Source organism: Leptonychotes weddellii, unplaced genomic scaffold (assembly GCF_054177405.1).
Source record: "Leptonychotes weddellii isolate Sample4059 unplaced genomic scaffold, ASM5417740v2 HiC_scaffold_2287, whole genome shotgun sequence".
Lineage (NCBI taxonomy): Eukaryota > Metazoa > Chordata > Mammalia > Carnivora > Phocidae > Leptonychotes > Leptonychotes weddellii.
In genome coordinates, this window is record NW_027817815.1 from 1 (window position 1) to 11389 (window position 11389).

The 11389-nt window shown below is 44.2% G+C and overlaps 1 long non-coding RNA gene across 1 annotated transcript; it reads right to left on the minus strand.

Moving 5' to 3' along the window:
- Positions 1-30: 30 nt before the first annotated feature.
- Positions 31-10770, minus strand: LOC115942945 (uncharacterized). The gene is made up of 4 exons (XR_014142032.1): positions 7756-10770; positions 7058-7194; positions 3043-3175; positions 31-2805 (listed from the first exon to the last, which is right to left on the minus strand). It is a non-coding gene; the product is annotated as an uncharacterized LOC115942945 (long non-coding RNA).
- Between the last annotated feature and the right edge of the window lie 619 nt (positions 10771-11389).

Sequence of the window (11389 nt, forward strand, 5' to 3'; positions counted from 1 at the left end):
AATATCGCCTCGGATTCACTTCTCCGCACGTCCTACCTTCCAGAAAGTGGTCGCTTTTCTGATGAGAGAGTTGTTGCTCTTCTTTTCTTCGATCTCCTGTTGAGTTTGTAGGTGTTCAGAATGGTTTGATCCCTATCCAGCTGAATTCCTGAGAGGAGACGAAATCCAGGTCTCCTACTCCTCCGCCATCTTGCTCCGCTCCAGCACTTTGTGCTTTTTAAGCAAAATCGACATGACCCAATTTGTTTCAGGACGATCACTCTGGCAGCAAATGAGGAAGATAGAGTGGAAAGAGAGAGAGAGACCTAAGGTGGAAGGACCAGTTAAGAGTTAACAAACTGGTGCAGAACAAAGAGGTTAAGGGTCAAGATTAGCACAAGGATGAACAAGAAAAGTAAAGAGATTCAGCAGACATTCCCTCAGTAGAATGAGCAAGATGTGTGATTAACTAGGCATGGGAGGTGAGTGGGAGGGAATCCAGGGCAAACAGGCATTCTGTTTGAATGGTGACGCAGGAACTGATACTGGGAACAAAAGAGGAGCAGGTTGGGGGGGAGAAGAAATTCAGTTTTGTTTTGGATCATGCTGTGTTAGAGTTGCCTGAAAGATACCTAGTAGGATGTGTCCAGCAGGTGCCGAGAAATGAAAGTCCAAGCTCAGGAGAGAAGTCGGGGCACAGACAGACATGGCAGCTATCGGTATAAGGGCTGTAAGGGAAGCTTTGGGAGTCCTTTAAGAGTGGTCAGCTGCACAAGCAATGAGGCATGCGAGAGAAACAGGATGGTACAGGGGAGCAAACAGGCAATGGGTATCTGGAACAGAGAAGAGGTCAATAAGGACAGTTTCATGGGAGAGTGAGGAGGTCTGGGAGATAAGGAGGGAGGAACTCTTCAATGAATCATGGAGGATCAAATATTTCCTCCTCCTAGATGTTCAAGGCCACACTGCCTCTTTGGAGGGGACAGTTTTCTCATCCACATCTGTCCTAATGACATTCGTCTTCCAGGGCTACCTGGAAAGCTAACTGGGTGAGACAAAGAAGGATGAGGACAATGGCTCAGCTTCCCCCTGCATTCCTCTCTGGAAGAAGCTTCTCCTTGTTTGCCATAGAATGGAGGACAAGAGAGTAGAGTGGGGCCTTAGGAACACCTTCCCCACAAAATCTTGCAAAAGCTCTGCATTTACAAACATCAAAAGGAAATCTAATATCCTCCTTCATGGGTTTAAGGAAATCTAATATCCTTCTTTATGGGTTTAAGGAAATCTAATATCCTTCTTTTCCTTCTTTATGGATTTCTCACCAATGTAGCCCACTCTGTCTAATAGTGATCCCTGCCAGGATCCTTCATGACTACACCATCTGCTCTGGTCAACAACTTGGCCAACTCTCTATGCTCACCTTTCTCTAGCCATCAGATCTTGGCACAAGCTAGTCCATGTGCCTGGAACATCCCATTCTTCCTATAAAATTTCTCTTCATTTCTCTTAATTTCTTCAAAGTCATGCTTGAGTCTTACCCCGTTCATTTTCTGAGTCTGTGCGTCAATTGAGATGCACACCTACTACCCTTTGCCTGCAGACTTGGTCTATGTTAACATTTTTTTTCTACAGAAATCATGTCATTTGTCATAATTATTTAGGGGAATAAGCAGACTTTTCTAGATAACCAGAGCTCTGCCTCTAAGCATCAATATTTTATTTGCTTCTTTGAATGGACCAATATTTATTGGGCACTGACTTGTTATGTGCCAAACACTGTGCTACACGATGGAGATTTTAAACAAAGGAAAGTAAACACAGAGAAAGTATTCATTACATAGGCCAAGAAACAAGCCTGGGCCTCCTTTAGGGGATGAAAAATTTACATCTTAATTGCTCCCACTGCCTTCTTTGATAGATCTTACTAAAGCAGATTATTCTCTTCCCCACCTTCTTAAACAGAGAGGAATGAACAACATCTGAGACATTTGTGTTGACTTGGGTTCATCAACTTGAACATTTCTTTTTTTAATTAGAAAAACAATATGTTCCTTGTGAAAAGTTGCAAAAAAAATTTTTTTTAGTCACCCATGGTCATACCATCCAAAAAGCAACCACCACTAACATATTTGTGTGTCTCTCTAGGCTTTTGTCCAACCAGTTTTAGGAAGTTTACCATAATAGAGATATAATATATTGAACACAAAAGTTCATAGTTTGTTCTCTTACAAGTTCCCAGTATGGCGTAGCCAGTTTTCCAGGAAGCATCCTTTGTTGAACAATGTCAACCAGGAGAGAAATCCCAAGCCATTTTCCCCCACTTCTCTGGCCCCTCCTGCCCCCATGCAGGTGAGCAGAGCTCATCCTATCCTCTGCTGTGACAGCAGAAGCTTGGAAGAGCAGAGGAGGGGTGGACACAACATGTCCAAGGCTGAGAAATCTGTAGGACCCAGGGATGAATTAAGAGAGAGTCCTCCTTCTTTCTGGAGAGAGGAATTGCAAGTCTCAGGGAGTAGGGTATAGCAATAGGAGGTTCTAGACACAGAGAAAGGAAGACAGAAAAAGGAGGCATGTGGGAAGTGGAAAGAGATGTCCAGGAGAAGCAGGGGCATCCATATGGAAGACCCTCTGACTAGCAGGGGTATCCATTCTCCACCCTCACCATTGGCACAAAGTGGAGATAACCCCTCAGAGGCTACACTGTACCACCTGAGAAGGAACACCTTCGAAAGCTATCATCCAAGCAGAGAAGACCATAATATGTCCCATCTTGAAGACACACAAGTTTCCAACTTTTCCATTTCCAGAGGATCCTTGTACACAAACCTTGAAAGACAGAAAAGGGACCTTTAATATGTATTGTGTTTGTAAGAGAGGGACATCTCCCAGGACTACCAATGACCAGGGAAGGAAAATATATCCTTGCTACCTGTTGAGGACATAGTGTCAACTTCACGCACCCCAAGGAAGTTATAGACTGCCTATAGAATGTGACGGGTAGTTGCCCCTATGCAAAATGGCCCCAGAACACCCACAATTAAACATCCATTGTTCTTCCTTCACCTTCAGTGCAGTGACTCCCAACCTTGTCTTCATGTTGGAATCACCAGGAGAGCTTCCAAAACTACCGATGGCCTGTGTCCCACCTCTGGAGATTGTATAAATCCATCTTGGGGGTGGCCTGGATTTAAAATTACTAAAAAAAAAAAAAAAAAGATGCTCAGGTGATGATAATGTGTGTCAGATGTGTTTGAAAACCACTGCTTTAATGTCAGGTCCTGGAAATCATTTCTCCTCTTAGGTGGTCTATAGACTGCCTGGAGCAGCCCATCGCCCCAACTTTAATCCAGTGTTCTGGAAAAGCTTCTAGAATATATCTGAAATAGGGGGAAATGAATTTGGAACAGTGCAAATAAAATGCATGAACTGTAGAATCATAACTCTTTTTTTAAACATTGAATATATCTGCTGGGAGACCTGAGCTTTTTCTGGATAGCTGACCTGGCTAAAGAAGTAGCCACCAGATAAGCCAAGTTTTATGTCATCTCTATGAGTGTATGGGTTATGTGTCTATCTATGCATATGCTTATAGATATTTAGCCTAAAAGTTGATGAGTTCAAACTATAATGTCTTCTCTGAGGGTTCAAGCAACTTGAGAGCAGGTATCATATTAATGCGTCATTGTGTGGCATCTTGAAGAGAAACTTTACACCCAGGAAGTTCACAGTAAATGTCCAGAGTGATCTTTAACACTAATGTTGCTGCTGATTCTCCCAGCGCTGGCTAATGGACCAAGGAACAGCTCCAACTCCTAAGTGACAAGGCACTCCTTCTAGAAGTGGTATCTGGGGTCTTCCTGGGGATATCAAATATGATCTCTTCCTAATTAAAATAGTCCAGATGAGTACTCTTACTTGTTCTCTAGGGAGGACACTGACTAAGAGAGTTAAAAGCAATGAGTTCACCTTACAGCTTCCCACTCAACTGTCCTTTAAAAGTGAAAACAATTATTTTAATCACTCTTAACTGGAGGCTGCCCAGAGCTAGAATAGGTTCTCTGAGCATCCTTGAGAGACCTGGACCAGGGAGAGAGCTGGTCCTCAGAGCTCCTGGCTGAGGCAATCTGAGGACATTCCCCAGAAGACATACTCTTCACTTCTTGGTTTAAAACAATAAATTAAAAATTTAGGAAAACAATCCTAAACATCACACTAATTGACTTCAGAGACAAAAGACAGATCTAGCCCACGATAGCTCAACTCAGCCTCCGGCAAAGGCCAGAGAGTCTATGTGGAGCATGGGTCACTGCCACGAGCGCATAGGCAAACCAAAGTGTTCTTGCCCTCTGACATGTCTTTCTTGTTTACCCTTCTTTTAAAAACCTTATTTTCCTCTTATAGCAGAGCCCTTCATAGAGAAGGTCTAATGATGTATTTCATTATATCCAATCTCAGTTATGTTTTGCCTCAGTGTGCTACAGGGGATCCCCCAAAACTCTTTAAAAAGAAAGAACTTAAAATGAATATTTGATGCCTTTGGGTACACTTTGATCTTAAATAAAATATCTCATTTGACACACCTGGGGAGATAGAACAATTGGGGGAGGAGGGAATGGCTTTTTTAAAAGTGAAACAAAGAACAAGGAATTGCAAGACTCCAAAAGAGTGAGAAGTGCAGTGGTGTCATGACACAAATTGCACCTGTGGATCCCTTTCCATGGAAAGATCATTCTGAGAATAGCCTTTTTGTAGAATGAAGGAATCCTCTGACCATTTTTCCTCCTGAACCCTCTCTTCTCCTCAGTACTTCTTAACTATGGCATTAGTAACTAGTCTGACCTCTAAATGTTCTTGATTTCCATGAATCCACTCTCTCCTAGACCTCACCCTAACTTTCTAGATGCTTCTTCCCCATCCTGCTTATGGGCACATCAATCCCAAGTGCTAGGCTCTTGGGTTCTGTCCTTGGCCCTCTTCTCCTAGGCTCTCCCTAGATGACCTAAAACACTCCCATGACTTCAACTGTTATCTGTAAGGTGATGATTTCCAGAGGTAGCTTTTCTGCCAAGGTCTACATCCCATTATTTCTTGGACATGGATTGACCATCATAGAGGTCCCTCAAACTCAACATGTACAAAATGAAATGCATACTGGTTCCTAAATTCTCCTTCCATTCCTGATCTTTGCAACTGGCACCATCACCTACCCCAGCACTCAAACAACAAATTGGAGTTCACCCTCAAATCCTTCTGTTCACCCCCTTTACCCAGTTCATCATTTGTCTCAGTTAGGAATTGCTCTGGGCTGCTGGATGAAAATGATGGCTATTGCAATTACTTAAGCAAGAAATTATTTATTTTTTTTCTTATATAGCATGAAGTTCAGGGGTAAACCATCCAAGGCTGGTGCACTGGGTCAGCCATGTCACTGGGCCCCTAGACTCCTGGCCTTTCCTCTCTGCCATGCTCTTCACAAGGTTCCCATCCTTAAGAGTACATCATGGTTCCACACTGGCTGTTCCCAAGTTCCAGGCAGAAAGAAAGAAAGAGGGAAGAGGCAATCCAGGTATTTCATTTGGCTCATATTTCATTAGCCATAAAGAGAAAGCATAGAACAGCTATTAGTGGGTCAAGATAGAAATCAGGGCCACCCATCCTACTTCTTAATAGCTATCAAATTATCCCCTAACATATTTGTTCATGCCCTCATCATTTCTCCTGTGGATTACTTCAATAGCCTCCTAATTAGACTCCTTGCCTACCACCTGTGCCCCTCACAGCCATGCTTTACACAGCCACCATAACTATCTTTCCTAAATGAGAATCTGACCCTTGCTTAAAATCTTTCAGGGGTTCCCCTATAGCTCTCAAGAAAAAGCCCACCCTGCCTTGCATGGCGTTAAGCGCTTCCCAGTCTGACTCAAAACCATTTCTGCACCTCCTCTTGCCTCTCATCCCCCAAGTTCCAGACACACGAACCACACCTTCATCCGGGGACCTCTCAGTTGTCTTACACCACCCCATCTTCACAAGCACTGTCGCTCTGTCTGCAATGAAGACACTTCCATGTGTAAACAACGATTAAAGATCTGAGGAAGTACCCACACAGCAAGACCACCTGTTCCTACATGAGAAACATTCAGCAAAACACTATCTTTGTTACGCGTGTATAAATACCACCCTTTTGAAACACGACAGAGCTGCCTCCTCTGTCTCCAGAAACAATCTAAAGATGCCTCTCCAGGAAGAACGACATGGGAGAGTCTCCCCGTCACTTCCTCAGTGACCTAATTAGTCCGGACTTCCACACGTCTAAGAAGAGAAGGGAAAAAACGCAACTCTCACTTCAGAGTCCACCTTGCAGCCGAGACACCCCTGTGTAGATGAAAGCAAACCAAAGAAAAAGTGAATAAGGATGAAAGCGAAAGGGAGTAATGATGAAAGAAGAACTGTACCCCCAGATACACAGAAACTCCTGCAAAATGCATCCACCAGCCTGGATTCTGACCTGAGATGCGTGGCTTGTGGGCAAGAACAGAGAGAAGGGAGAAAAAACAAGAGGAGAGTTGAAGCCCTGGTGATGGTGCTTTTCCTGGTTTTCTCAAAAACTAAACTGCTTCCTACAAGTGCCAGGGGGGAAAAAATCATGGTCAGAAGTTACCATGGGGAAGGCAAGGGTAAAGGTAGTAGAAGGTGGCATGTGACAGTGTGTGTGTGTGTGTGTGTGTGTGTGTGAGAGAGAGAGAGAGAGAGAGATGCCCTTGGAACAGCATCCCTGGCTATTTGGAGACCCCTGTGAAAAATGGGACCCCGAGTCTCTTTTGTCATGTGTCAACTGTCTCCTTCCTGGGACCCTTCCGTGGACCTTGCTCATGTTAGTTCAATGTCATCCCCTTTACTGTAAATAAATGTTGCCAGTGGGGAGCTGGCCTGTCACCCCAATAGTACTAACACTTGGCTGTTTTTTCCACCACACACATCACCAGGAATGAGATTGGTAAATGAGTCGAGTGTTCTGGAGAAAGAAATATAATGATCACGAGGCTGTCCAATGACAGAAACTGCTAAGGACACATACCTGCTCTCTGTCGATTTATGTTACTGTAGCTCTGTGGGAAGATTCTTAGAAGTGGTAGCGAGAAAAAAAGAAACTGGGGATCTTCGTGTTTCAGTGACATTTCTTCTTGGCCAGTTACTGCTTCTTCGCTCTGTACTCTTTAAAAGAAAAAAAAAAAATAGTGTCTTTTAGGCACAAATGATTAAAGAGAAATAGAAGACAGGACAAGAAAGTTCCAGAATGCTCGTCTACTGAAACCCAAAGCAATTTTTCTGAGAGGGGTTGGATAGATTATGTAAAGAAAATGAGTGTTGGGAGAAAGGAAGATTGAGTCACCATGCAGGGGAAAAAGCACCACCCAGCCTAAGCTTCCCCTCTGTAGGCATGCATCGTAGTCATGTTTGTTTTTTCGTAGTCATGTTTTTAGACACCTAGAAAACTGGCCGTCAAGACTAGAAGATTCTGGTGTGGTCTGGGACTAAGGTCATCCTCAAAGCACCACCCAGCAGAGCCCCTGATGAGTGAGTGAAGCCCAGGAATTGCCAATCGCCCTTATACCAAGGCCCTATCCTAACTTGATATAGTCCAGCTCCAACGCACGGGCCACATCACTGGCTCCCCATTCTTCTTTTCTTCCCATCCTCTCGGATTCCTCAATGTTCATCAATCCATAATGTGGCAAGGAAGTCCAGCGCCTTTAGAGAGTACTAGTAACCTACTCTGTTTAGCACAGCTTTGGCTCATTTGACATCGTATTTGAAGAGTATTTCCTGCAGCGACGAAGAGAACTCTCCGGTCCACTATCATTTGCTTGGAGGTCCTTTGCTTAGTAGTAAGCACTTGGATCCATCTTCATTAATCTTCGGCTACTCCAGGGTCATCAATGAAGTTGCAGTAAAATCAGACTTGCAGTAAGCAACGGCAGTCTGTGGCACAGTTAATCATGCATGCATCTAATAACAATTTTAGAACAAGACCAGGTACAAATCAATACAGTACAGTGGATCTTGGATTTTTTTCTCTCTTCTGCGAGTGATTGCCTGCTGCCCAGAGGAAGTTTTCTTTAACTGAGGTCCTACAGGGATTTCACGTGTTTGGGAGAAAACTATGAAGGCAAAGAGGAAACTGGTTACATGTAGGTGTTTCCTAACTTTCGAGTTTCACTTTTGTCTCACACACACTTTTAACCCAGTAAAGGTGAACTACACAAATGCCACCATCCCAAACTAGACCAGACAGAGGGTCCTGCCTCTCTCTGTTCTGAAGCTGAGGCACCCATGGAAGGCAACTACCTCTCGATCCCAGCTCCACGGCCAGGCCAGCGGCAGGGACAGCAGAGAAGCGACCAGAATAAGAGTGTTTCTCCCCTTTCCCTGGTTGGTGGCAAACAAGTGGCTATCATCTTACTTTCTTTGTGTCCCCTGGAAAGATTTTAATCTGCTAAGTATCTACCTATGATTTTCATTGCTGGTTTGTTTGTTTTTATGTAAGCTCTACACCCTATGCAAGGCTTGAACTCACAGCCCTGAGATCAAGAGTCACATGGTCCAGTGACTGAGCCAGCCAGGCACCCCTTCATTGCTGTCTTAAAGCAAAGAGGTTGGGGTGCCTGGGTGGCTCAGTCGGTTGAGTGACCAACTCTTGGTTTTGGCTCAGGTCGTGATCTCGGGGTTGTGGGATTGAGCCCCGTGTCAAGCTCCACACCCACCCAGAGTCTGCTTGAGATTCTCTCTCCCTCTCCCTCTGTCCCCCCAACCCTTTCTCTCTCTCTCAGATAAGTCATAAAAAATAAATTTAAAAAAATAAAGCAAAGAACTCATGGATGAAGGAAAAATGGGGAATTATATCAGCCACACAGTTTTTCTCATTTTCTTCTGAAATTGTGGAAAGGAGAGTAGATACCCACCAGTAACTATGGCATGACATCTCTACTATTCCAAGAATTGTACATTTCAATTTGTTTCCTGGAATAGGTTGCACAAACTCCCCCAGGGAGCCCTTTATTAATACTTCATTCGCAAGAGAGAAAGCAAACAAAGCAGGCAAAAGTTGCCACGTCTGATGCAACTTATTTTAGGACTGAACCAGGCACTGATGCAAAACTCCGGGGAGCCTCACGGTTAACGCCACCTAGGAAACTGAGTGGGAGAAGCTCTTTCTTTGTGCCACCTGGTCTTCTGCCTTTGCTTTGAAACCCCCAGGCCTTTCCTTCGCTTGGCCACCTGCTGCTTACCACACTTAAGTTAGAAAACCAAAGGAGGAGAGAAGGGCTCAGGCTTCCGCGAAGCAAAGCCTAGAACGCTGTGGGGACCATCACATGCCCATCTTCTGAGCACTCATCCCTGAGGCGCGCAGTGGCACTTCTGCCTCATTCCAGAGGTTCGCGAGTCCTCATACGCAGCAGAAGGTGTGATAGACGGTGGGAAAAGTGTACTCAGGGCCCGGGCTCTGGGATGTTAATTCAAACTCTTGGAAATTTCTAAAGCTGATTTGTTCCGTCACACAATCCAAAGAGAAGATGCCTGTGTACCCCCCCACGCCCTCTGACATGACCACGGGAAGTTACATGAAGACTTCTGAGATGACTGGATGCCCACGATGACACCGCCCTTGTTCCCACAGAAGCTTCTCTCCCCCCTCGCTGGGCTGCGGTGACTCTGATGAAAATGCTGAGACGCGGAGAAACATCACCACGGTCTCAAAAGGTCATTCTGTCCCTGCCGTCCCCAGCCTTCCCGGTGAGAAAGAACAGCACTAACCATTCATACTGAGTATGGCTCTTACTCAGCTGTATCTTCTAGGCCTTCTTGAAACTGAGGTGGAGTCTTAGTGTGGAAAGTTCCAGACTTAGGGTTTGTTTTTCAAAAGAAACCAGATCTATAGACTAAGGGGTGAAGTGCTGGGCCACAAAACATCATCTCCCAGGAAAGCCCCTTAAACTCGGACAAAATTCTGTCTTTATTCACCTGTGGGATTTCACCAGAGCTTGTAATCATGAAGTTTCTAACCCACAGATGAATGTTGCAAAGGACGGGAAAGAGAAAATGTATAAACCTAGGTTCCAGGCCAGGTGAATAATGGGTTTTTTTTGTGGCCGCTTCTATAAATTTAGCCAACAGATTATACCTTCCTTTTCTGTTCCTTTTATCTCCCTAGCAGCCTGTCACCTAAGGATTGATAAAGATTTAAGGGGGGAAAAAAAAAATCCAGTTTGGATTGATTTTTTTTTTCAAACTGGTTTTCTAAATGCAAGTGATAATGACCAAAGACTTTCAAAAACGCATTTCTAAATGATTTCATCTTTCTGCCTTGAACACATATCACTTAATTCAATACTCTTGAACAAGACCACACTTTTGTTAACATTCCACATTTCCTTTATTGATTACCGTAGGTCATCCTATCCAAAGGGAATGGATGATGAGCCAGGATATCTCTCTTTAATTTCTAGGTCGTAATAGTTCATGGTGAAAGTGAACTAGAGGCCCATCCAGGAAAGGAATGACCCCAGTAATGGCAATTAGGAGAAAAGCAAAAAAAGAAAACAAAAAAGAATTTCTCTTGCTGATGTTACCCATATTACGTTGAGACAGCTCTCTTGCTCTCTCAACCTAACAAGGTTGGTAGACAGAAAAGCCAAAGAAACTCAAGATGCTCCTGAATATTCATCTGAGGACAGCTCCTTTCAATAGGACACATGACAAGAATTGGAGGCCAAGTCCCCCCCACCTCACTCAGGCTTCCCCAGGGAGGCGTAAAGAAGCCCCACCCACCCACCACAGGACACCCAGCCCTGTAGGGCGAGGTCACTCTGGGAGACTACGTCAGCTTTAGATATTGAGAAGTACACCATTTTGTGTGTGTGGGTTTTTTAAAAATACGGATATGAAAAACAGACCACAGACATTCTCTGACAAGTTCTGTAATTTTTCTACACAAATCGAGGCTTGAAAACCCTTGGAGGCGATAAATGGGAACACGGAGCGAGGGTGACAGGACACAGTGAGTCATCTCAACTTCCTGCTGATCACAGGAACCCTACAAAAGCTTCATGTGTCTCAGATTTTTGCTGGGGGCTTTCCATTTGAATTCATCCTCCGTCCAATTTCTACGGCTTGCCCCTTCTTTTCATTTCTCCCTCTGCATCACATTCGTCTAAATCCTTGCTGGTCTACAAATAACGTCATTACGTTATGCTGGACGTTGGGTTTTTAAATGTCAGCATCCTGTGCTCAGTCTTACATGATGAGATAACATAGACTATTTCTAACTGCATTCCTGTGATGTTATTTATCTGTTAAAAATTTTTTTGAATGGTAGGGGAAGGAGATTAAGAGTATCCACTTATCTTGA